The sequence below is a fragment of the Patagioenas fasciata genome, chromosome 2, assembly GCF_037038585.1.
Source record: "Patagioenas fasciata isolate bPatFas1 chromosome 2, bPatFas1.hap1, whole genome shotgun sequence".
Lineage (NCBI taxonomy): Eukaryota > Metazoa > Chordata > Aves > Columbiformes > Columbidae > Patagioenas > Patagioenas fasciata.
The window spans coordinates 97274050-97296705 of NC_092521.1; the positions used below are offsets into that span (position 1 = coordinate 97274050).

Below are 22656 nucleotides of genomic sequence, written 5' to 3' on the forward strand. Positions count from 1 at the left end.
TCCCCCCCATCCCCTGTCTCTCACCCCTTCTCCCCCCCTCTTCCCCCCACCCCCTTCCCCTGTCTCTCCCGCGCTCCCCGCTCTGTCCCCCCCTCCCCATCCTATCCCTCTCTCCTCACTCCCCCTCCCTCCCTCTCTCTCTCTCCCCCCTCCCTCCTCTTTTTCCTAAAAAACACTTTCAAGGACACAAAACACAATGGATACAAAGTGCTTCTTTTTATTTTATTTTAGGTTCTTGAAGGTCGGTTATTTGCTTGCTGTTGTTGTAGGTTGCTTTAGGTGAGTTGTTCTATGCTGGTTTGGGAGTGCTGTTCTAGCTAAGTTTAGGGCCAGCTTGTGGAGCAGCAGGCACCCAGCCCAAATGGCCCAAAGAAGCCGTGGCAAGGGGCCGTGCTCAGCGCTGCAGAGGAAGGCAAAAAACCCCCGGAGACACTCGCTGTCCCACCTGGGGGAAAAAAAAAGCCTTCCTCCCCCCAGCTGCAGGGCACGAGAGGCCATCTTCCTGGTGCTTGAGCAGCAGGCAGGATCCGAGCCAAAAGGGCCCAGAGGAGCTCTGCAAAGTGGTCATGCTCAATGCTGCAGAGGAAGGCAAAAAACCCCCGGGGACCAGTGCCAATCTGCCCCGGGGGAAAAAATTCCTTCCTGACCCCAGTGCTGGCGATCGGCTGTTCCCTGAGCATGTGAGCCAGACCTGGCTCCTTGTCCCACAGGCTGCTCACGCCTCCCAGGACCTGCCCAAGCCCTAGCCTATCCTATCCTAGCCTAGCCTGTCCTACCTTGCGCTGGAGCCATCTCCTGGACTTGGGAGAGTGCCCAAAGGCCTCTGACCTGACGGACCTTGGGGGCAAGGACACTTTGGAAAATCCTGCTTCCAACTGTCCTGTCAAGAATTCCTGAGCAAACCTGGGCAGAGAAAACAAAATGCCAGAGATGAAACTTACTGCACGTAACAAGAGGACACAACAGAGATGACGGAGGAAAACAGCAAGAGGGGAAGGAGAGGAGGGCCACGAGGGCCCCGTCGCGGGGCCATTTTGCTCTGCAGTGCTGTCAGTGCTTGCATTTGGTTTGCCTCGCCTCGGATGGAACCAGCTCGTTTGCCTTTTGTCTTGAGGAAAGACCGACAGCCGCACATCTTTTGACAATATCTTTTACCAGCACGACAAACCTGGCACTTGTATTGCAGAATTATCCTGTGCTAAGGGATTCTGCTATTTCTTTAGTGCTGTAGGATAAAGAATGCAAAAGGTGTTTGAAGAGACAGTGCTCGTTCCCGCGTTTACCGGCACACGGGGCGGGGCCGAGGAGCGACGGCTCTGCCATCCGCTCGTCGGGGCTGCTGGCTCGGTCTTTGCGGGAGGCGGTAGCGATTGCTCGGGTCTGTGTCCAGCATGGCGGCCAAGGCGAGCAGCAGCCCCTCTCAGCTGCTGCTGCCGCTCGGTAAGCGGCGCCGCGACGCTTCCGCGCTCTCCCGGTGCGCGGGCGGGGCTGCGCTGGGGCCCGGCCTGGGCCCGGCGGGCGGGCGGGCGGGGAGGACGAGGCCGCTTGCGGGCACGCGTGGGTGGCGCGCTCGGCGCCGCCGCTTGGCGGGCAGCTGGAGCGGGGGGAGCGGCTGTGCCCGCCGGGTCCGGCGGTGTCGGCCGGTGCGGGAAAATCCCGTCGAAGATGTTACAGGCTTGTGAGTATTATTTCTGCTTGTTGTTGCTGTTTCATTTTGTGTTTCCTGAGGGAAAACTTGCTGTAAGGTGTGTAAGCAAAACGTGCTTGTTTTTTTGGAATGTTTGCCGGCTGAGTAGTTTCTGCCTTGGACTGAATCCTTGGGGGTGATCTGTTCGGGGCAGCCCTGTCATAGGGTAGCAGTTGCGTGACTGATCCTTGTCATCGGGTTCCTACCTGGTAGCCTTGATTTGGCGTGGGTTGTTGTGTTGAACTTCTCCGTAGTGAGTTTGGTTTTCCATTTCCTGAAGGTCTAGGCAAAGATTAAACAAATGAGTGGACTTAAAGAGAAGTATTTATTATTTGGTCATGCCATGTTGCTCTTTGAAACCTGTTTTGATTCTTGGTGATATTCAAGAAATTGCCGCGACTCAGAGGGCAAATCTTGATGTGCTGAGCAGAAGAGTGCAATGGATCTTTTTGCTTGCCAGGTAGCTTTCCTGACCCATGTGGCCAGTTGATCAAGATTCCACTGCACGCCTGAGAGAGTGAGAAAGATCCCCTCCCTCCTTAAATAATGACCGTGATGCTAATGGGATGAAATACTCTTCTTGATCAGCCTGGATGTCAGTCAAGCTCTGTCCCATCTCTGCCCCCCTTCCTCGGCAGGTCCCATCTGTGGGCAGAGCAGTCAGAATGTCCTTGGCTCTCAGACCAGAGCAATTACAAGCATTAGTTCTGTGCTGGGGTGTTAGCTCTTGTTCTCAAACTAATTCCAAATAATGAGCGTGCGAGCTGTGAAAAAGAAAGGTTTCTAACTGCATGAAGAAAATCAGTTCGCTTTCGGTGAAAACAGCACAATTTCTTTCAGGTATGGAGCCCTCAGGGCTCTGTCAGGGCTTTCTTTTCTCCTCCGCCTTCTTTTCCCTTCCCCCTTCCCCCTTCCCTCTCCCTTCCTTCACTCTTCCCTAAAAACCACTTCCCAGGACACAAAACGCAATGGATACAAGTGTTTCTATTTTATTTTGTTTTATTTTATTTTTTAATGTACTTCCTTTGATGTTATTTCATGTCATTTCTGTTTCTCACTCTGTTTCAGAGCCAGTGCTCACAATCCTTAACGCAAGCCCACGTGTAGCCAGGAGCAGGCTGATGCGTTCTTCACTTTAGCTTGAACAAACAGCCCTTGCAGGCTGGCAAAGGCAAGTCCCAGAGCTGCAGAGAGCAGCAGCAGGAATAGAGGCCAAGCTTTCCCTGGTTCCTGAAGAGGGAGAACCTTGAGAATGAGGCGCGGGACTGACCGTGCACAAAAGAAGAGGTATGTGGTACTGTGGGATCTTTTCCAAAGCATCACATGTAGCGATGACAAGCAGGTGTTTTGCCTTCCACAGCTTGTTTTGCTGCTGTGCTTCTTGGGCAGGGATGCACGAGAAGCGCTCTGGTCCCTGCCAGGCGCTGGTGTTGCCCACAGGGAGAGGTGCCGAGTGGCAGCTGCGAATCCTTCCTGTTCCTGACAGGACACCAGTGGCTGCTCCAAAGCACTGGGTCCCCATGCAACATCTCTGCATCCTGTTCCCTACATCTGCCTTCTTTGTCTGTAACTTGTTTGGGTTTTGCCTGTTTCTTTCTACCTTGTTTGTTTTTTTGTTTTGGTGGTGGTGGTGTTGTTTCTCTTGTTGCTGTTGTTCTGGTTTTGTTGGGGTTTTTTAAGTTTGTTTCGTTTGGTTGGTGTAGGTCAGTTTCTATGAGTTGGTTTTGGTAGGCTTTTTGATACTGGTTGTTCGAAGGTGGTTGTTTGACGCTGTATGACGTTGTTGGTAGGTTGTGTGTTCGTAGGTCACTGAAGGCTGGTTGTTTTAGGTTAAGGTTTGTTAAGTTTGGTTTAGGTTGGCGGTCTTAGCTGCTTGTTTCAGGTTTGATGGTTTAGCTTGGTTTGGGTTGGTTAGTTTAGGTGGGTGGGTTCAGGTTGTTTGATGTGATTTTCTTAGCGCTGCTCTGTGTGGTTTAGCTGAGGAGGTTTCTTTTTCTCGGTTTTGCTGGGTTCTTTGGTTGGTGCTGTTTTCTGAGGATTCTTTAGCACTGGTTGTGTTAGTTTGGTTTAGGTTTCTGGTTTTAGTAGCTTGGTTCAGTTTGTTGCGGTCGTTTGAGGTTGGTTTGAGGCAGGTTCTTTGAGGGTGGCTGTGAGAGGCTGGTTGTTGAAGGCTGGTGGGTTCAGGTTGCTTGATGCAGGTGATTTTTGGTTGAAGTTGTCTTCCGTCGGTTGTTGTAGGTGGCCTATCTGAAGCTGTTTTCATTGAGGCTGTTTTCTGTAGTTTGGTTGAGGTTTGTTTAGATGATTTTAAGTTGGGGGTGGGTTGGTTGGTTGGTTGGTTATTTGAGGTTGTTTCTTTTCAGTAAGCAGTTTAGGTGGGTTGGTGAGTGTCTGTGTTTTTAGGTAGGTTGGTTTAGGCAGGTTTGGTTTACATTGTTTAGGTCGCTTGAAGGGTTTCTGTTAAGGTTGGTTCAGGTTGTTTGGTTTAGGTTGGTTTAGTTATTTCCTGGTAGGTTGTTTAGGGCAGTGTTATGCACGGCGCATGTTTTGAAGATGGGTTCCTTCAGGCTGGGGTGGCTTAGATTGGTTGTTGAGGGTGCTTTAGGTGGTTTGGTTAGATGTACATTGTGTTTAGTTGGTTTTCGGTTGTGTCTGGATGCTTTGGATGTGAGTGCAGTCTCGCTGGGACATGTGTCCCCCCACTAATCACCAGGCTCGATTGGGCTGTTTCTGCTGTCTCGGCAGACGTCCCCTTCCTCCTTCCCTGCTCCACGTGTTTCCCCGCCTTGCTCAAAGAGGACGACGTTCCCCGCTAGAGGCGAACCGTTGCTAGGTCAAGGGTATACGGTAGCTGCGCCGTGCTTGAGGACCTCCAAACAAGCTCAGGGTCCGTTAGGAGGAGAACCTGGGGTAGTCAGGCTTCCAAGACTGCAGGCACATCCAAGTGAGACACTGCCTGGGGCAGGGTGGCTGGTGGTTGGGTTTTTGTTGTTGAGGTTTTTTAGGGTGTTTTAGCTTTGTTGTTGAAGTTGAGTTGATCTAGATTGGTTTTTAGCTTGGTCGTCGTAGGCTGGTTTCAGTGGTTCTATTTAGCTTTGGGTTGTTTGCTTTAGGTCATTTTGGTGTGGTTATGTCATTTGGTTTCCTATTTTTGAGGTTGGTTTAGATCGGTCGCTTTAGGTGGTTTTATCCTTTATTAGATTGGTTTTAAGTTGTTTGAGATTGTTTAATGGTTATTTTAGGTTAAGATTGGTTGGTTTCAGTTTGTTTAGCTTGTTCGGTTCTAGGTTGCTTAAGGTTGGTTGAGAAATGCCAGTTTATGTAGTTTTAGATTGTTTTAGGTAGGATTTTTTTAGATCATTTGGTTTAGATAGGTTTGTTTTAGGGTGTTTAGGTTGGTTTATTTTGTTTGGTTTAGGTAATTTGTTGTAGATTGTTTAAGGTTCCGTTTAGGTTGTTGGTGGCTGATTGAAGTTTTTTAAGGCAGATTGGTTTAGCTTCTTTAAGGTTGGTTTAGGTGAGCTGTTCTATGCTGGTTTGGGCAGGCTGTTCTAGCTAAGTTTAGGGCCAGCTCGTGGAGCAGCAGGCACCCAGCCCAAATGGCCCAAAGAAGCCGTGGCAAGGGGCCGTGCTCAGCGCTGCAGAGGAAGGCAAAAAACCCCCGGAGACGCTTGCTGTCCCACCTGGGGGAAAAAAAAAGCCTTCCTCCCCCCAGCTGCAGGGCACGAGAGGCCATCTTCCTGGTGCTTGAGCAGCAGGCAGGATCCGAGCCAAAAGGGCCCAGAGGAGCTCTGCAAAGTGGTCATGCTCAATGCTGCAGAGGAAGGCAAAAAACCCCCGGGGACCAGTGCCAATCTGCCCCGGGGGAAAAAATTCCTTCCTGACCCCAGTGCTGGCGATCGGCTGTTCCCTGAGCATGTGAGCCAGACCTGGCTCCTTGTCCCACAGGCTGCTCACGGCTCCCAGGACCTATGCTATGCTATGCTATGCTATGCTATGCTATGCTATGCTATGCTATGCTATGCTATGCTATCCTCCCTTGAGCTGGAGCCATCTCCCGGACTTCTGAGAGTGCCCAAATGCCTAGGACCTTGGGGGCAAGAATCCTTGCTGTGCCTGGTGGGACACCAGTGGGCGTTCCAAAGCACTACAAGCCCTTGCAACCCCTCTACCTCCTATTTCTTACGGCTCCTGAGCCTGTTTCCGCAGGGGATGAGGATGGTGAGCTCTGCAGTGCTCCTCCGTCCATGAGCTGAGTTTGGAAGGTGGCTCTGCCAGCAGATTGTCTTGCAGTGGAGAACGTCCAGCAGCCTCGTGCAAGCTCTTCCTCCCTCAGCCCCTGCCCTGTGATTCCACCAGCTCCTCAAGTGCTTCCTCCGGGATGTGTTGGGGCTGCCCCCGGGCCAGCTCTGGCAGTGGACACGGGACCTGGCTGCTCCTTTTGGTCCTGCCCAGGGCATTGTGAGTGCTGCGTTGCTGGGTGCTGGCATTGTGACACGGGGGTGACAGAGCCACGCGTGTGCAGCCCCGCCCCCACCCCCCCCCACCCACCCAGCAGCCTTGGGAGGAAGCCTTTGGGGTGCTGGCCCCGAATCAGTCCCTGTACCTACAAGACAGGGGAATAATCAACCTAACCGTGTCCCCTTTTTGCAAAAATACAGTGTGGATTTGTTGCCAGTCCAGCCTTACTTCCAGTAGCGCTACTGCCTGTGACCATGTCCCGTTGAATGACACAACTTGGGGCAATGACTCGCTGTGTTTGGACTTTCTCTTCCTTAGACAGCTCCCGCCTCAGTGGATGTTTTGGCACCCGTGGGTTTGGGGACTTAGCGGGTTTTCTCTCTTGGGCTGTTTAACACTGGGACCTTCCTACCCGTGTCCTCTGACCGTGGCTTGCACAGCAAACTGTTTGCTGAGGTACAGATTGCAAATCAGCCCTTCCCGTGCAGCTATTGATATAGGTATGTGATGGGGAGTAGGTAATAGTGCAATATTTTTCAGGTATGGAGCTCTCAGGGCCGTGTCAGGGACTGTCATGCAGAACTCCAGGCATAACAAAACTGAATCCTCTTCTCTCTTCTCTTCTCTTCTCTTCTCTTCTCTTCTCTTCTCTTCTCTTCTCTTCTCTTCTCTTCTCTTCTCTTCTCTTCTCTTCTCTTCTCTTCTCTTCTTCTCCCCTTCCCTTCCCTTCCCTTCCCTTCCCTTCCCTTCCCTTCCCTTCCCTTCCCTTCCCTTCCCTTCCCTTCCCTTCCCTTCCCTTCCCTTCCCTTCCCTTCCCTTCCCTTCCCTTCCCTTCCCTTCCCTTCCCTTCCCTTCCCTTCCCTTCCCTGGGCACATAACGCAATGGATACAATTGTTTCTATTTTATTTTATTTTATTTTATTTTATTTTATTTTATTTTATTTTATTTTATTTTATTTTATTTTATTTTATTTTATTTTATTTTATTTTATTTTATTTTATTTTATTATTTTATTTTCTATTTTTAATTTACTTCCTTTTGTGTTATTTCTTGTCATTTCCCTTTCTCACTCTGTTTCAGAGCCAATGCTCACAATCCTTAACACAAACCCAAGTGTAGCCAGGAGCAGGCTGACGCATTCTTCAGTTTAGCTTGAAAAAACAGCCCTTGCAGGCTGGCAAGACAAATCCCAGAGCTGCAGAGAGCAGCTGCAGGAATAGAGGCCAAGCTTTCCCTGGTTCCTAAGAGGGAGAACCTTGAGATTGAGGCGTGGGACTGACCATGCACAAAAGAGGAAGAAGAAGAGGAAGATGACGGGTGTGGTTCAGTGGGTTGTTTTGCAGAGCTACGTGACACGTAGCGATGACGAGCAGACTTTATGCCTTCCACGCCTTGTTTTGCTGCTGTGCTTCTCAGGCAGGGATGCACGAGAAGCGCTCTGGTCCCTGCCAGGCGCTGGTGTTGCCCGCAGGGAGAGGTGCCGAGTGGCAGCTGTGGATGGTTCAGCCAGGCTGGAGCCCTTCCAAGCAGGGGCTGTTTTGGTGGAGGCAGGGTTTTGTTTTTGGTAGCTTGATTGAGTTTGTTGAGGTGGTTTGAGGTGGTTTGTTTGAGGCAGGTTCTTCTTTGAGGGTGGTTGTGAGAGGCTGGTTGTTGAAGGCTGGTGGGTTTAGGTAGCTTGATGAAGGTGATTTTTGGTTGAAGTTGTCTTCCGTTGGTTGTTTTAGGTGGGGTATGTGAAGCTGTTTTTGTTGAGGTTGTTTTCAGTAGTTTGCTGGAGGTTGGTGTAGGTGGTTTGGTTGAGGTTGTTGAGATGATTTGAGGTTGGGTGGTTTAGGTGGGTTATTGGAGGTTGGTTTGATTTGTTTCTGTTTGTTTTCAGTAGGCAGTTCAGGTAGGTTGGTGGATGTCTGTGTTTTTAGGTAGGTTGGTCTGGGTAGGTTTGGTTTCCATCGTTGGGGTGGCTTGGAGGGTTTGTGTTGAGGTTGGTTCAGGTTGTTTGGTTGAGGTTGGTTTAGTTGTTTTTGAGTAGGTTGGGTTAGGTGATTTGATGAGGGTAGGCTGTTTGAGGTTGTTGAGGTGTTTTCTGGTGGTTTAGGTTGAATAGGTGGTTTAGTTTGGGTTTCTTGGTAGGTTTAGTTGTGGTCGTTTGGTGGTTGAGGTTCTTTTGGTCATTTGGCTTAGGTTGTTTGGGTTGTTTGGGGTTTGTTGTTTTCAGTTGTTTTGTGCTGTCTAAGGCTGGTTGCATGTTTGTAGGTTGCCTGTTTCTCAGAGTCTTCATGTTGTTGAACCTGGGTTCTTGGAGGTCATTGAAGGTTGTTTGTTTGTTTGTTGGTTTCGGTTGGTTGCTTGAGGTTGGTTTACGTTGGTTCAGGTAGTATGTTGTAGATCGTTGAAGGTTCTTTTTAGGTTGTTGATGGCTGGTTGTGTGAAGATTTTGAAGCTAGATTGGTTTAGGTTCTTAAGGTGTTTAAGGTTGTTTTAGGTGTTTAAAGGTTGGTTCAGGTTAGTTGTTTAAGGTTGTTTTAGGTGTTTAAGGTTGGTTTAGGATAGTTGCTCTATGCTGGTTTAGGTAGGCCGTTCTAGCTAAGTTTCGGGCCAACTCGTGGAGCAGCAGGCACCCAGCCCAAATGGCCCAAAGAAGCCGTGGCAAGGGGCCGTGCTCAATGCTGCAGAGGAAGGCAAAAAACCCCCGGAGACGCTTGCTGTCCCACCTGGGGGAAAAAAAAAGCCTTCCTCCCCCCAGCTGCAGGGCACGAGAGGCCATCTTCCTGGTGCTTGAGCAGCAGGCAGGATCCGAGCCAAAAGGGCCCAGAGGAGCTCTGCAAAGTGGTCATGCTCAATGCTGCAGAGGAAGGCAAAAAACCCCCGGGGACCAGTGCCAATCTGCCCCGGGGGAAAAAATTCCTTCCTGACCCCAGTGCTGGCGATCGGCTGTTCCCTGAGCATGTGAGCCAGACCTGGCTCCTTGTCCCACAGGCTACTCACGCCTCCCAGGACCTATGCTATGCTATGCTATGCTATGCTATGCTATGCTATGCTATGCTATGCTATGCTATGCTATGCTATGCTATGCTATGCTATGCTATGCTATGCTATGCTATGCTATGCTATGCTATCCTCCCTTGAGCTGGAGCCATCTCCCGGACTTCTGAGAGTGCCCAAATGCCTAGGACCTTGGGGGCAAGAATCCTTGCTGTGCCTGGTGGGACACCAGTGGGCGTTCCAAAGCACTACAAGCCCTTGCAACCCCTCTACCTCCTATTTCTTACGGCTCCTGAGCCTGTTTCCGCAGGGGATGAGGATGGTGAGCTCTGCAGTGCTCCTCCGTCCATGAGCTGAGTTTGGAAGGTGGCTCTGCCAGCAGATTGTCTTGCAGTGGAGAACGTCCAGCAGCCTCGTGCAAGCTCTTCCTCCCTCAGCCCCTGCCCTGTGATTCCACCAGCTCCTCAAGTGCTTCCTCCGGGATGTGTTGGGGCTGCCCCCGGGCCAGCTCTGGCAGTGGACACGGGACCTGGCTGCTCCTTTTGGTCCTGCCCAGGGCATTGTGAGTGCTGCGTTGCTGGGTGCTGGCATTGTGACACGGGGGTGACAGAGCCACGCGTGTGCAGCCCCGCCCCCACCCCCCCCCACCCACCCAGCAGCCTTGGGAGGAAGCCTTTGGGGTGCTGGCCCCGAATCAGTCCCTGTACCTACAAGACAGGGGAATAATCAACCTAACCGTGTCCCCTTTTTGCAAAAATACAGTGTGGATTTGTTGCCAGTCCAGCCTTACTTCCAGTAGCGCTACTGCCTGTGACCATGTCCCGTTGAATGACACAACTTGGGGCAATGACTCGCTGTGTTTGGACTTTCTCTTCCTTAGACAGCTCCCGCCTCAGTGGATGTTTTGGCACCCGTGGGTTTGGGGACTTAGCGGGTTTTCTCTCTTGGGCTGTTTAACACTGGGACCTTCCTACCCGTGTCCTCTGACCGTGGCTTGCACAGCAAACTGTTTGCTGAGGTACAGATTGCAAATCAGCCCTTCCTGTGCAGCTATTGATATAGGTATGTGATGGGGAGTAGGTAATAGTGCAATATTTTTCAGGTATGGAGCCCTCAGGGCCGTGTCAGGGCTTGTCATGCAGAACTCCAGGCATAACAAAGCAGAATTCTCCTCTTCTTTCTCTTCTTCTTTCTCCTCTTCTTTCTCCTTTCTCCTTTCTCCTCTCCCCTCTCCCCTCTTCCCTCTCCCCCCTCCCCTTCCCTCCTCTCTCTCTCCCTTCCCTTCCCTTCCCTTCCCTTCCCTTCCCTTCCCTTCCCTTCCCTTCCCTTCCCTTCCCTTCCCTTCCCTTCCCTTCCCTTCCCTTCCCTTCCCTTCCCTTCCCTTCCCTTCCCTTCCCTTCCCTTCCCTTCCCTTCCCTTCCCTTCCCTTCCCTTCCCTTCCCTTCCCTTCCCTTCCCTTCCCTCTCTCTTTCCTGAAAACCACTTTCAAGGACACATAACACAAGGAATACAAGTGTTTATTTTATTTTATTATTTAATTTTTTAAAAGTTTATTTATTTTACCTTTTTTTGATAATTTTTTATTTACTTTTTATGTTATTTCATGTTATGGTTTTTCATGTCGTTTGATTTCCTTTTCTGATTCTGTTTCAGAGCCAATGCTCACAATCCTCAACACAAGCCCACGTGTAGCCAGGAGCAGGCTGATGCATTCTTCAGTTTAGCTTGAACAAACAGCCCTTGCAGGCTGGCAAAAGCAAGTCCCAGAGCTGCAGAGAGCAGCAGCAGGAATAGAGGCCAAGCTTTCCCTGGTTCCTGAAGAGGGAGAACCTTGAGATTTGGCGTGGGACTGACCATGCACAAAAGAGGAAGAAGAGGGGTGTGGTACCGTGGGATGTTTTCCAGAGCTACGTGACAGGTAGCAATGACGAGCAGATGTTTTGCCTTCTACACCTTGTTTTGCTGCAGTGCTTCTTGGGCAGGAATGCACGGGAAGGGCTCTGGTCCCTGCCAGGCGCTTGTGTTGCCCGCAGGGAGAGGTGCCGAGTGGCAGCTGTGGATGGTTCAGCCAGGCTGGAGCCCTTCCAAGCAGGGGCTGTTTTGGTGGAGGGAGTGACGGAGCCACTCGTGCTCAGCCCCGCCCACCCCACTTCCGCCCAGCACCTTTGGGAGGAAACCTTTGAGGTGTTGGACCGGAATCGGTCCAGAGGCCCAGGGGGCTGTCACTTCCCTTGTTTGTCCATGCACTGGGGACAACTTCTGGGTGGCCCTGATGCCTTCTGTCGCATTTGGCTCCCAAGGACAAACTCCCTGCTGCTCTTCTCCTGGGGCATGAGAGAATTTCGACCATGGCTTTAAAATCATGCTTTTGATCAGCCCTGAAGTGATCAAGTAGTTGAACTTGATGATCATTGTAGGCCTATTCCAGGCAAACTATACTACCCTGTGCCCTTCTCTACTGTGCTATACTACGACATACTATGATATACTGTACTATATCTTTCTATTTATCTTTCTATATTTCTATTTCTAATCTATCTTATTCTAAATGATCTTGTCCAGTGGCTGGGAAATATTTTATTAAGTTTTTGCCTAACTATATTAATAGGAGGAAAAATACCCCCACAAAAATAACAAAACCAAACAAACAAAACCAGAAGCACTGAATAACCAGCAACGTAAATAAGATTATGGATTTATAATTTTGTCTTTGAGGACAGAGATCTTGAAGTCGCCACATGTAGCTCTAAAATTGTATCTTCACAACAGCTAATGGCAGCCTAAAAGTAAGCTGAATGGGGGAATTTTAGGAAATGCAGAGTGAACACACCACAAAATATTGCTCTGCTGCACATTTTTGCTATGTCTCCACTGTTGGGTTTCATATAAAACCCCGATTCCCATCTCCTCCACTTCTAAAAGCCACAGTGAATTCTAACAAGGCTTTATGGACTTGATCTTAATTGGTTACTCATATAAAAGTGTACTTTAGGCAGGAAAGTGAAACAAAAGTCAGGATTTGGGGAAAACACAAGTATTTCAAGGGTAAATTGTAATATGGACAATACATTCGACAAAGTAGATGATAACTTCCTAACCCTAGGGAAAGTCTTAACTATTTCTAATACCATTTTGTCAGATGTGAGAAGCATCTTTCAAAAAATTCTTTGTCTGTGGTCAAAGATGAAGTAAAGATTAAGAAATAGTAAGTCACTTAGTCCTCATTTCTGTCACTGAAGAATTGCTCCCTAAAGGGCTAGCGTGTTGTCTTGAGGTCTAGAATCTGCTTTTAAATATTTCCAAGCAGTACCACATCCTACAGGTCCCTTGAAGATCCACATGTGAGGTCTAGTATATCATATCATTAAAAACCCACACTGAGCATGAGAATTTCTTTTTTCTTCTTTTGCATCTCACTTGATACAATGACAGTTGTTCCAGAAAAAGTTGAACTGTGCAGACAAAATCGCTGTGGACGTGAGATGGGCACAGCACTTACTTCCTGTGACTGTAGCCTCTTTTTTGTGCTAGCGCTCCTCTTCACTGCTTATTCACACACACAAAAACATCTTTGGCTAACTTTAATACAAGCTTCACAAACGAAAAATAAATGATGCTGGGGTTATAATGGCTCCATGCAAAGGTCCTTCTAGTCCTTGATGAATCTCCTCTTCTGATGTGCATTCGTTGGGTACATAGTTTTGCCATGATCCCTGTGACGAGACAAAGAGGCTTCCAGGTTAATGAACCAGAGTTATTTTTCCATTCAAATCTGCTCTAAGGTAGCAAGTCTATTTTGAACTCAGTTAAAATGTTTTGAAGAAGCAGGAAGGAGGTTTGAAAAACTCTTCTGTGTAACCTCAGCAATTTCTGGCCTGGGGGTGTGTGTGCTGTGTCCAGGCCTGGAGCCCGCTCTGTGGCAGGGACAGGTGGTAGGTTGGTGTGTCAGCAGAAAACCTGTGTTTGTACATGTCTCTGGCAGGTTCTGCTCTGTGACAGGTTCCCCTCCTCTCCCCCCGATGTCAGATGCTGCCCCATCTACCATGGTGGCAGTTCACTTATGGGAGATGTTCCAGCTTCCACCATGCGTGAGGTCCCCTACCCCAGGCCATGTAATCTGCTTCATTTGGCACAAGCTGTGCTGCGATGCGAAACTCTCCCTAGTAAAGGAGCCAGCAAAAGCAATTTAGCATTCCTACTCTAAGCATGCAGGAGAAGTGAAACAGGATGCCTCATTTTATTTGCTAAATGTAGAAAATTTGGATCCTTTTTCCCCTCAAACCAGGACTTGTCCCAGGGTTTGTCTCTTTTCTGCCCTTCCACTGCATCTCACCATAGCAGGCCTCTGGGATTTGGCAAAGGGAGCAGAGGTGACGTACTAGGAGGGAGCTTTAGAGTCCTTCTGAGGTGGGCATCGTTAGTCTGCTGTTATTAATTTCTCTCAAAAGGATCATTGGCATAAAAGCAAATAGAATCAATGATTTCACTCAGCCAAAATTTGTCATTGAGAATGTCACACTGCAACACTTCCAGCTTCTCAGGCTATGGGGTGGTATAACAGGAACTGGTACCCAAGGTAGCAGCGATCCTGAGAAGGCAACAGTTCAATTCCTGCTTCACTTCAAATGGCCAATAAATTTTGACAAATGATGGATGGTTAGGTTTCAGAAGGATGAAGAAGGAGAAAATTCATAGCTGGTGCTATTCTGAGAACCCTGGGCACCACAATGACTTGATCCATGCATAAAGGTCAAACTGACCTTGTAAATGAGAATGAGATGACTCACTGTTTGGATTAAAGGTGCACAGGGCCCAGGCAGTGCTTGGGCTTCCTTTAGATTGTCTTGATATGTTTTTCACAAAGAAATGAATATAACTCTTCGCAGCTTTTTTAATTTGTATGTTGTCAATCTTTCCATTATGTGATCGAACTGTAAAAATAAAACAACAACTAAGAAAAAAAAAAAAGGCCCAAGCAAAACTGAACCCCTCTTCTCTCCCTGCCCACCCACCCCCCCAAAAAAAGAAAGAGAAGGAAAAAAAAAAAAAAAGGACAGGCAAAAATACCTAACACAAAACCTTCATGTGATGAAAGCAAAATCTCTCTTTCACTCTGACCTTGGTGCAACCATACCAGGGTGAGGTAGCAAAAATCCATATTCTGAAGTGATTTCTTGGTACCGTAAAACAGAGAAAAGTGATGTCTGGCTATGTTGGTGTCAGGGAGCAATGTAGTATGAGTGGAGCAAAGCAACTAGCACTGAGGATTCAGTGTCTGCACTGCAGATGCTTTACCTGCCTTGCTTCAGAATCCACCTAGTTTTGTGCTGTGGGCTGTGTGCCCACGAGCAACTGGAGTAAAAAATATCAACTCTGGGAGCATGTTTTCTGGTTTAATTACATAGAAAAGGAATCCAGTCTGCACACTGTGACTGCTCTGGGAGGAGAGTCAAAGCACAGTGAGTGGGGATGGTCCAAGGATGGCCTGAGCCACAAGGCCAACACAGATAAGTGACAGTCTGTGGTTGCGGTCTCTACCTATGAAAAGAGGATAACAGAACTCAGCCAGAATTGCTTGGAAACTTGGTTTGGCAGATTTTTAATGGCGTTTATGGATAAAAAGGGTAGATTTATACTATATGACATAAACCAGTTAATTTGTTTTTTACAGACACCATTCCTCAAATGTATTCAGTTTTATGTCTGCAATTTTTTGTTATTCTGGACTCCATTTGGATCAACTGTGTAAAGCAAGAATTGTGTAAAGCAAGAATTATGAAAGCAGAACCTCAGCACACTGATCATTAAAATCACTGCAGTAATTTTAATTATACTCAAGCATTCATCCTTCTCTTCAATGCAACATTTAAGCTTGATTTAACTCTGAAAAGCAGCAGAAAAAAAACAGTGCTATCTTATTCAACATGTATTGTGGTTGTTTGTTCTCAGTTGTGTATTTTAAGAAGCAAGAGGGTGGTGTGTAACCAGCTACAGAACCTCCTCTTAATGTTGCGTTAAGCTGTTTATAAGATTGCTTCTTTGTGTCTGCAATAGATTTACGCCTCAAGCTGGTGGTAAATATTCTGCCAGAGTGCAGGAATAGCCCTGCTTTGCAAACTAAGTCAGTTTCACCTGAATGTTTTAGAAAGCACCTTGGAGGAAAAAAAAAAATAAAAAGGAGTAAAAATGTTCTGATTAGACATCTTTCATATGATGTGTTTTTATTTGCACATACATCTGTTTTTTATTTAATCACTTCTAAAATTCACAGCTAAAGCAGAAATGGGTGAGAAAAATGTAATGGTACAGGCATGATCTTTGTTTCCACAGTTTTATTTTTATTTTATATCTCTCACTGCTCAGTAAAATTCAGGATGAAACCAGATGTCCAGACCTGGAGATCCTCCATGAAGTGATACTTCCAACATCTGCAGTTTTAGCTACTAGTACTGATAAAAATGTAACACGCTCTTTTTAGAGCAAATGGTTTGTTCCAAAGTGGACCTGTTTCCTCTAGCTTATCCTGTCATTAGCAGTCCTTCCTCTGTTACCTGCTGACAAGTGCTACAGTGCACTAAATATATTCCCATCACTAGCATTTATCAGCACATGCTGTGTGTCCTCATCTGCACATTACTTAAACAACTCACTGGATTATAGACTTTGACACAGAGCTCATACAAGACAGTTGGGAAAGTCCTCAGTAAAGGCATCAGTTGCCCTCAGTAAACCTCAGACCAAATTTGCACAATGCTGACCAGCTGATGGAATCTTTCTGATCATTCCACTTTTCAGCTTCTCCCCTGGCAGAAGATTTAGCAAAGACTGGTAAGAAGATTTTCCTAATGAAGTTAATTATGCATTTTAGAAGGACCTCTGTAGGTGTAGGAAAAAACAACAACAAAAACAAACAAAAAACCCCCACCAAAACAAAACAAAAAGCCAAACCAACCAACCTAACAAGCAACAACAACAAAACAAACAAACAAAAAACCCACAAAACATTGGCGTTCTGCTTGCCGCCTTTGGTTGTCTTGTCTATTTCGAAATTGTGTCAGCTCAGCCTTTCCTTGCTCTGTGGTGAGTTAAGCAAAGCATCTCAGGATTAATAAATGGCTGCTCCTAACATGTTCCTCTCATAACAAACATACAGTCATAAATTGAATGACCTGATTTATTCAGATATTACAATAATATATTGGGACTACTTCTACAAATGCCTCCCAAGGGACATTCATCTGGAATTTATAAATGCAGTAGTGTAACTGTCATATATACAATGGAGCACTAGTGTAAAAATTATGGCATCAAAATGATGCTGTGATCGTGGGACAGTGAAAAATATTTTTAAAATTTAAAACTTCTGAACTGATGGTCCTGAGCAATATTTGTATGGTTTCATGTTGACACGAGCATTACTTCTGCTTCCATTACAATTCACCTACCACATCTCTTTAAATATTCGTTGTGGCCATCTGCCTGAACCACGCTGGCTGAACTAGATACCACAGCATCATTTGATATGCATCCGACCATCTTCTCCTTCTCCCCTTTCCAGCCTCTGGCCTTTCAGGCACTAAGCAGCACCTACCTGGCTATGCTTCTACGTTAATCCTCTTTGTGGCTTTTCTTGGCGATTACTTCTATTCATCAGTCCAAATTTTGTCCATTTAAAAGTATTAGCTTTAAAGTTCATAGCATGCGGTCCATATGCAATTGCTGTCATTTGCCTCGGGTGGAGAGTGCTTCCACCTATTTTTCTAAATAGAGGTCTAACTTGTAAAGGGCTGCAAGAACGGGAGATGAAACCCACTCTTAACAATTACTGTAAAGGCTTACAAAATTTGATTTCCTCAACAATCTGAAACACTGGCCTTGTGCTTTAATTTTGTTCCCTCTAGGATGTGATACAATGAGAGGGATCAGCCTTGGAGCTTTTCCATTTCAAATGGAGCAAGTTTTCACTTTGACCAAATAACACTGGCTCACTAAGAAAAATGTGTGCCTTGAAACTCGCATTAAAAAGAAATTAAAAGTAACAGCTACTCTGAAAATTCAGAGCAAAACTGTTCGTTGTCTTTGCAGGCAAGAGCACATTAAGGCTGGGTAGCACCAAAGCCCATGTTACAATTAAACTTGGTTTGTGTTGCACAGAGCCAAAACATGTGGATAGATGCATCCTCTGCCTCACAGTATGAAATTCTAAGCCCAAGTTTATCTGAGTCAAACAGAAGTTTTTATTGGCTTTGATAGCAGCTGGGACAGGCCTCAAAGCCCCAGAATTTTGAAGGAGATTCGTAGTTCTCTATGACTGTTATTAAAAATCCATGAAAAATATAAGCAATTCCACCTGGTCCTAATGCAAGGGCCGTTTCCTGATTGCATCAGATTACAGGGGAGACCAACATTAATTGGGCATTGATCTGTTTGTGGGAACCAGGCAGTAGATTTGACACTGTTACACTTATCTGTGTGGTCCCTTACCCCTCCTTGTAAAGACTAAAAGCTTTTGTCCAAGTTATTTTCCTCTCTTCTTGCTTACTTCTAAAACCACTTTCATAGTGTTTCTAAGTTAAATGTGTTCTATCTTAGTTATAAAACCGATAATCACTATGAAAGCAGATTTTGTTCATTTGCATTGCGATATGCCTAAATATGTGCAGAGACAACTTATCCCTCTCTCTTGCCAAGTGCTTGTTTACCTTTTCCAAACTCTTTATATAGGGAAGTTTTTCAAAGTACTGAATGTTGCAAAAGATGATGTCAACAGAAGGGTCTTGTTTATTCCTGCTGTCAAATGATCCCATCTTACTGCCCTTCTGACACCTACAGGCTAATTTTGAAGCCCAGGAACTGGCAGCACTGCTCTCTTGGTTCACGGATTTGAGTTATATCTCAGAGCATGTGGAAATGTGTCATGTAAACTCTACATGTTAAGCAATATTATGATGACTCATGGAATATAAAGCATGACTTAAAATATCTTTTCATGTCTACATTACACCAATCTGGTTCAGTCTGTTTCTGCTCGTCTTTATCACATCCCATTGCTCCCTGCTCACCCCTGCACCTCCATATGTCGCCTTTGCTTTCTATCTCCTACCTTGGTTGTTAGGCCTAGATGCAAATAAAAAGCTCAGCAGCTTAGTCCCGCAAAGCCTACACTGCTTTGCAAAGTTTGGTCTAGAGGGACTAAGACAGTTCCCAAAGTTTCCTGAGTTCTGAGGAGTGGGAAAGGGAGAAAAGGCTAATTAACTTGGCAAGCCAGACTCCCTCAGTCACGTTGTTCAGGCAACTTTTACTATGAGCAAATGGAAACTAATAGCAGGATTTACACAGTATATCCCACATACATGGGAATTAGGCAAAGCAGAACATTATTGTCTAATAGCTGAGACTGGTGAGGTCCTGAGCCAATATGCCACCACCCCAGCAAGGCACTGGATGAGTCTTGGTAGGCCAAGGGTTGATCTTCATCCACGCTTACATTGGGACTGGACCTTCATCTTGTTCTTCTGAGTCTTTGTTTTTCACTTATATTCTAATACCTTTTCAGGCCATAGTTTTTCCTGTGAAATGTCCTCAATTTGCTGTCTAGCCCAGTCTTCACAAGTTTGGCTCTGCCTGCTTTGTCTTCCATGCTTTCCATGTCTCTAGCCAAATCGCTTTCTCACAGCATATCCTCACATCTCAGCTGTTACCTCAGGAGCCTGAGCCCAGGTTTGCAGCCAGGCTGTGCCAAAACCAGCCCTTGGCTTACATGCGGCCACAACCTGGGGACTAGGATTGCAAATGGGCTCCTTGGAGCAGCTTCAACTGCGGGCACACCTCTGCTGGTCACTATGAATTGCTGAAGACAAGGATGTTTTTCTCACGTGAACGTAGGCATAGCTATGCGTCTTTATGAAACGGAGACTCGGTGCCTGATGCCTTAAATAATGATTTTTTTCTCTATGTGGGAAGGGTGGGAGGTGAGATTGTTACCACCTACTTGTCTAGTAATAGTCTGGCATTTAGAGCATCTACTCTGCCAAGGGAGACGTGAGTTTTGGGCCTCACTTAAAGCCTTGTCTCTCAAATCCCACGAGCACGCTGTGAGCAGCAGGCTGGAGGGTGGTTAGTTTGTGGCTGGTGGCAGCAGCTGTTCCCGGCTCTGCAGCAGGCACCTGCCCACATGGGGCTGACCCAGCAGAGTTTGGGAAAGGCCTTGCAGGAGCCCACACCCCGGCACAGCTCTCTATAGGGCTATGTGGAGGTCACGAGGGAGTCTCCTGGCATCAGGTGGACCTTACTTCCCTGTGGTCCCAGTGAAATCCTGCAAATAGACCAAAAGTGTGCAGCCAAACTGGAATTTGAATTTTACAGCTTGCCTCAGAAATCTGAGTCTGCTGGCAACCCAAGTCTTTTTAACAAGGCATGAAGGGTTCATTTGGGGGAAAACTTGATGTGAATGGTTAATGTTAATAGATCTGGTCCTCACAAAGCAAACTAGTATCCCCAGACTCTCCATGAACTGTTGAGACATCTTAACATTTCCGCCAAGCTTTTAATCCCATTCCTGCCCCATGCTTTGGGTCTGCTCCCACGAGCACCTCCAACATAGGTGTCATGGCAGGGTCAGGCACAGACTTGGACTTCCACCTGCAAGGTGGAGCCCAAGACATCTCGCCTCAGCCCTCCCTGCTGCCAGCAAGGTGGGGTGAAACAAAGTCAACCTCATTCCAAGTCTAAGGTGTTGTGAAGAGAAAAAACGACTTTCCAAGAAGACTCCTCTTCTACCTTCCCCAAAATACCCATATCTTTTAATCTCGTTTTTAGACTTTCGAAGCATTTTAGCAGATACTGGCTAACAGAAAAAAAAAAAGGGGGCGGGGGGGCTTTTGGCAGACATGAAAAGAAGGATGAGAAGAAACTTGTTTCACGCTTGACGTACAGAAGCAGTGGAGGCTTCAAAGATTTGTTCACGGGTAGGTATCAGCCATACTGAAATAATTAGCTTTGTGTGTATCACTGCTCTGACCCATGCCTCCGCACTGTTTCTCAGCAGCCCCCTTTGAGCTCCTTGTGAAGGTGCACGTCAGCTCTGGCGCAGGGAAACTATTGACATTTGTACTTACGCTGCTAACACTCTTGAATTTATTTAGTGCTCATCTACTATTCCATTAAACTTTATCAAAAATTCTTCCCTTGATGTTGAAGGGGATATAACTAGCTCTTCTGCTTCAAAAGAAAAGTAGGAGGTTGCCTGAAAATACTGTTTTTGAATTGATGCTGCGCTGAGGTGAAGATGAATCAGTGCACTGTGAAAAACATTCACCAACAGGTTCTATTCATGCCTTTTCTGCAAAGCCTTGCCCCATCTGCTGAAGATCTTTATTCTAGTACAGCACCAAGGTACCTGAGCCTTCAGTCTGCTCTCTGACCATGTTCCTCACTTTCCTTAGTACAACAGATTTTAACTTCCTGTTTTACAGTTGTTAAGAGAATACAGAGAAGTATGTGAAGTCCATCACCTCTCTCTACAGAGCAATGCATTCATTACTAATTATACAAGATATATTTGTCTAAAGGTATTTACAGGTTTTTAAAATTTAATTGATACGTAATAGTGATTAATTCATTGGTGATTAAGATTTACTAAATGTTTTCCTTATAAAAGTACTGGACTTAAGAGACATACAGTTAAACCGTATCATTACTGTGTAGTTAGCTCTCTACTGTTTCTGAGATGCAACAGGGAGAAGAGTGGCAATGTGTGAACATTTCTCAGTACTGTTTTGAAGAGGGGAAAGGGAGAAGGTGTTAAAATTTAATTTGGATGATGTATAACGTTAACTTTTACCAAGGCTGCCACTGATAAAAGCTGCAAAAAAGATGCTTCTAAAATAAGACTAGCATAACATTATTAGGTAAAGACTTATTTTTTTTCCCCACAGTGTGAGAAAAATCACTGTCTCACATGCCAAGGACTAGGAAGCCTGCAACAGTTGCAGACTTTGGTTCCTATAGTGACTGTTATAGCAACTGTTCGCATCCAAAGCATCTTTTCATCTAATGATTCAAGTAGTTTGGAAAAATCTCTTTCCAGAGACAGTTGCTGGATAAGTGGAGTATTTGTTATCATGTATCCATCTGTAATAAGGTGATACAGATCAGAAATGGAGTCTGGGAAAGGGTCAAAGAAAGTTTTGCTGGGGTCTCTATGCACAGGGTAACTTGTCTCCAATCTCCGCTGTTTGCTTATAGCTCTTTAAAGTGCTATGGAGATACATTGCGGGGCAGGAGAGGCAAAGAGAAAAGAAAACAAACAAACACACAAAAAATCCACAAACCTAGAGCACAACTTTTCAAATACAGCGAAAAATACGTAAGCCACGGCTAAATAATGTTCTCTTAAGCCAGTCAGGCCATTTACACATAGGACTGTTTTAATTTACTCTAGGAATTGCTTCCTCCTGCATCTGTCCAGGACACGTTTGGGACGAGTAATAACTGGGGCCACTGTAAAGCAAAGGTTTTCTTCCTGCAAATAGAAATGTATGCTGTAACTTTTCATTGTGATGCTGTTACTAATTTCGGTGAGAGAAGCGCTGACATTCCCAAAGCTCTGATGCAGATCGGTTTGGAATACCTTGGAATGATTTATGGATTACAGCAAGAAACCGAAAAGAAGTCAGGACCAGTCCAGCTCAATTAAGAACAAACCGTGTCTTAAGAAAGAAGAGTGGAGAGATTTGGATAATGATGCTTGATAATAAAAACCTGGGGTATCTTCAGAGTCCATAGGTTTAGAACTTGACCTTAGACTCTACAATTAGGGACATGGTTTAGTGGTGGGCTTGGCAGTGCTAGGTTAACGGCTGGACTTGATGATCTTAAAGGTCTTTTCCAACCTAAATAATTCTATGATTTAAAGCAACGGATGCTACAAAGTCTTGAGAGGGAGTGCCTTTCTGAAGCTTGGATTAATCCTTGGCTATAATCTGTGGTTTTCATTATAAAAGTGCCTCTCCTGCGGCCAGCGGTCACAGCATTTGCTGCAGACTCTGGCTTTTTAGGACACGCCTGGTGGGTTTAAGGCTAGCAGCAACAACAGAAATCTTCTGTACTCCTGGAAGCAGATCCCTGGTTGCTCTAAATTGTTATTGCTTCCTTGAAATGAGTGAGTAACAAGACAAGATCTGCTGCAGAAGAGGAGGCTTCCAACCTCCATAACCCAGCTCCAGGTGACCAGGAGGAAAAATCTACTGATATTTAGGAAATGCTGTGTCAGACATTAAGCCAGCACAATTAGTCCACAATGGTTTACATACATTTCTTCTTGACGACAAACAAATCTTATGACCATCATAATAAAATAAATGTATTTATTCTTTTCCATGTATCTAAATTACAGGCACACACTATCATAATAGCTGTGGCTAGTCATCTTTCTCCAAATTTTAAACATTTCAGGATTAGGATTACAATCTTTGACTACACCCTTCCTCCTAGCTCACACGAACAGTGGAAGCGACAGCACTGT

General features: G+C 46.1%; 2 long non-coding RNA genes across 3 annotated transcripts in view; both read left to right on the forward strand.

Annotated features, from left to right (window-relative positions):
* Positions 1-22656, forward strand: part of LOC139827218 (uncharacterized) — a 376663-nt gene that overhangs the window by 126247 nt on the left and 227760 nt on the right. The gene's annotated exons all lie outside the window — the stretch shown is intronic.
* Positions 911-15331, forward strand: LOC136098427 (uncharacterized). Of its 2 annotated transcripts, XR_011737563.1 has the most exons (3): positions 911-1440; positions 2756-2974; positions 10785-15331. It is a non-coding gene; the product is annotated as an uncharacterized lncRNA (long non-coding RNA). The 2 variants fall into 2 exon arrangements; XR_010650940.2 differs by lacking the exon at positions 911-1440 and having other exon boundaries at positions 2105-2974.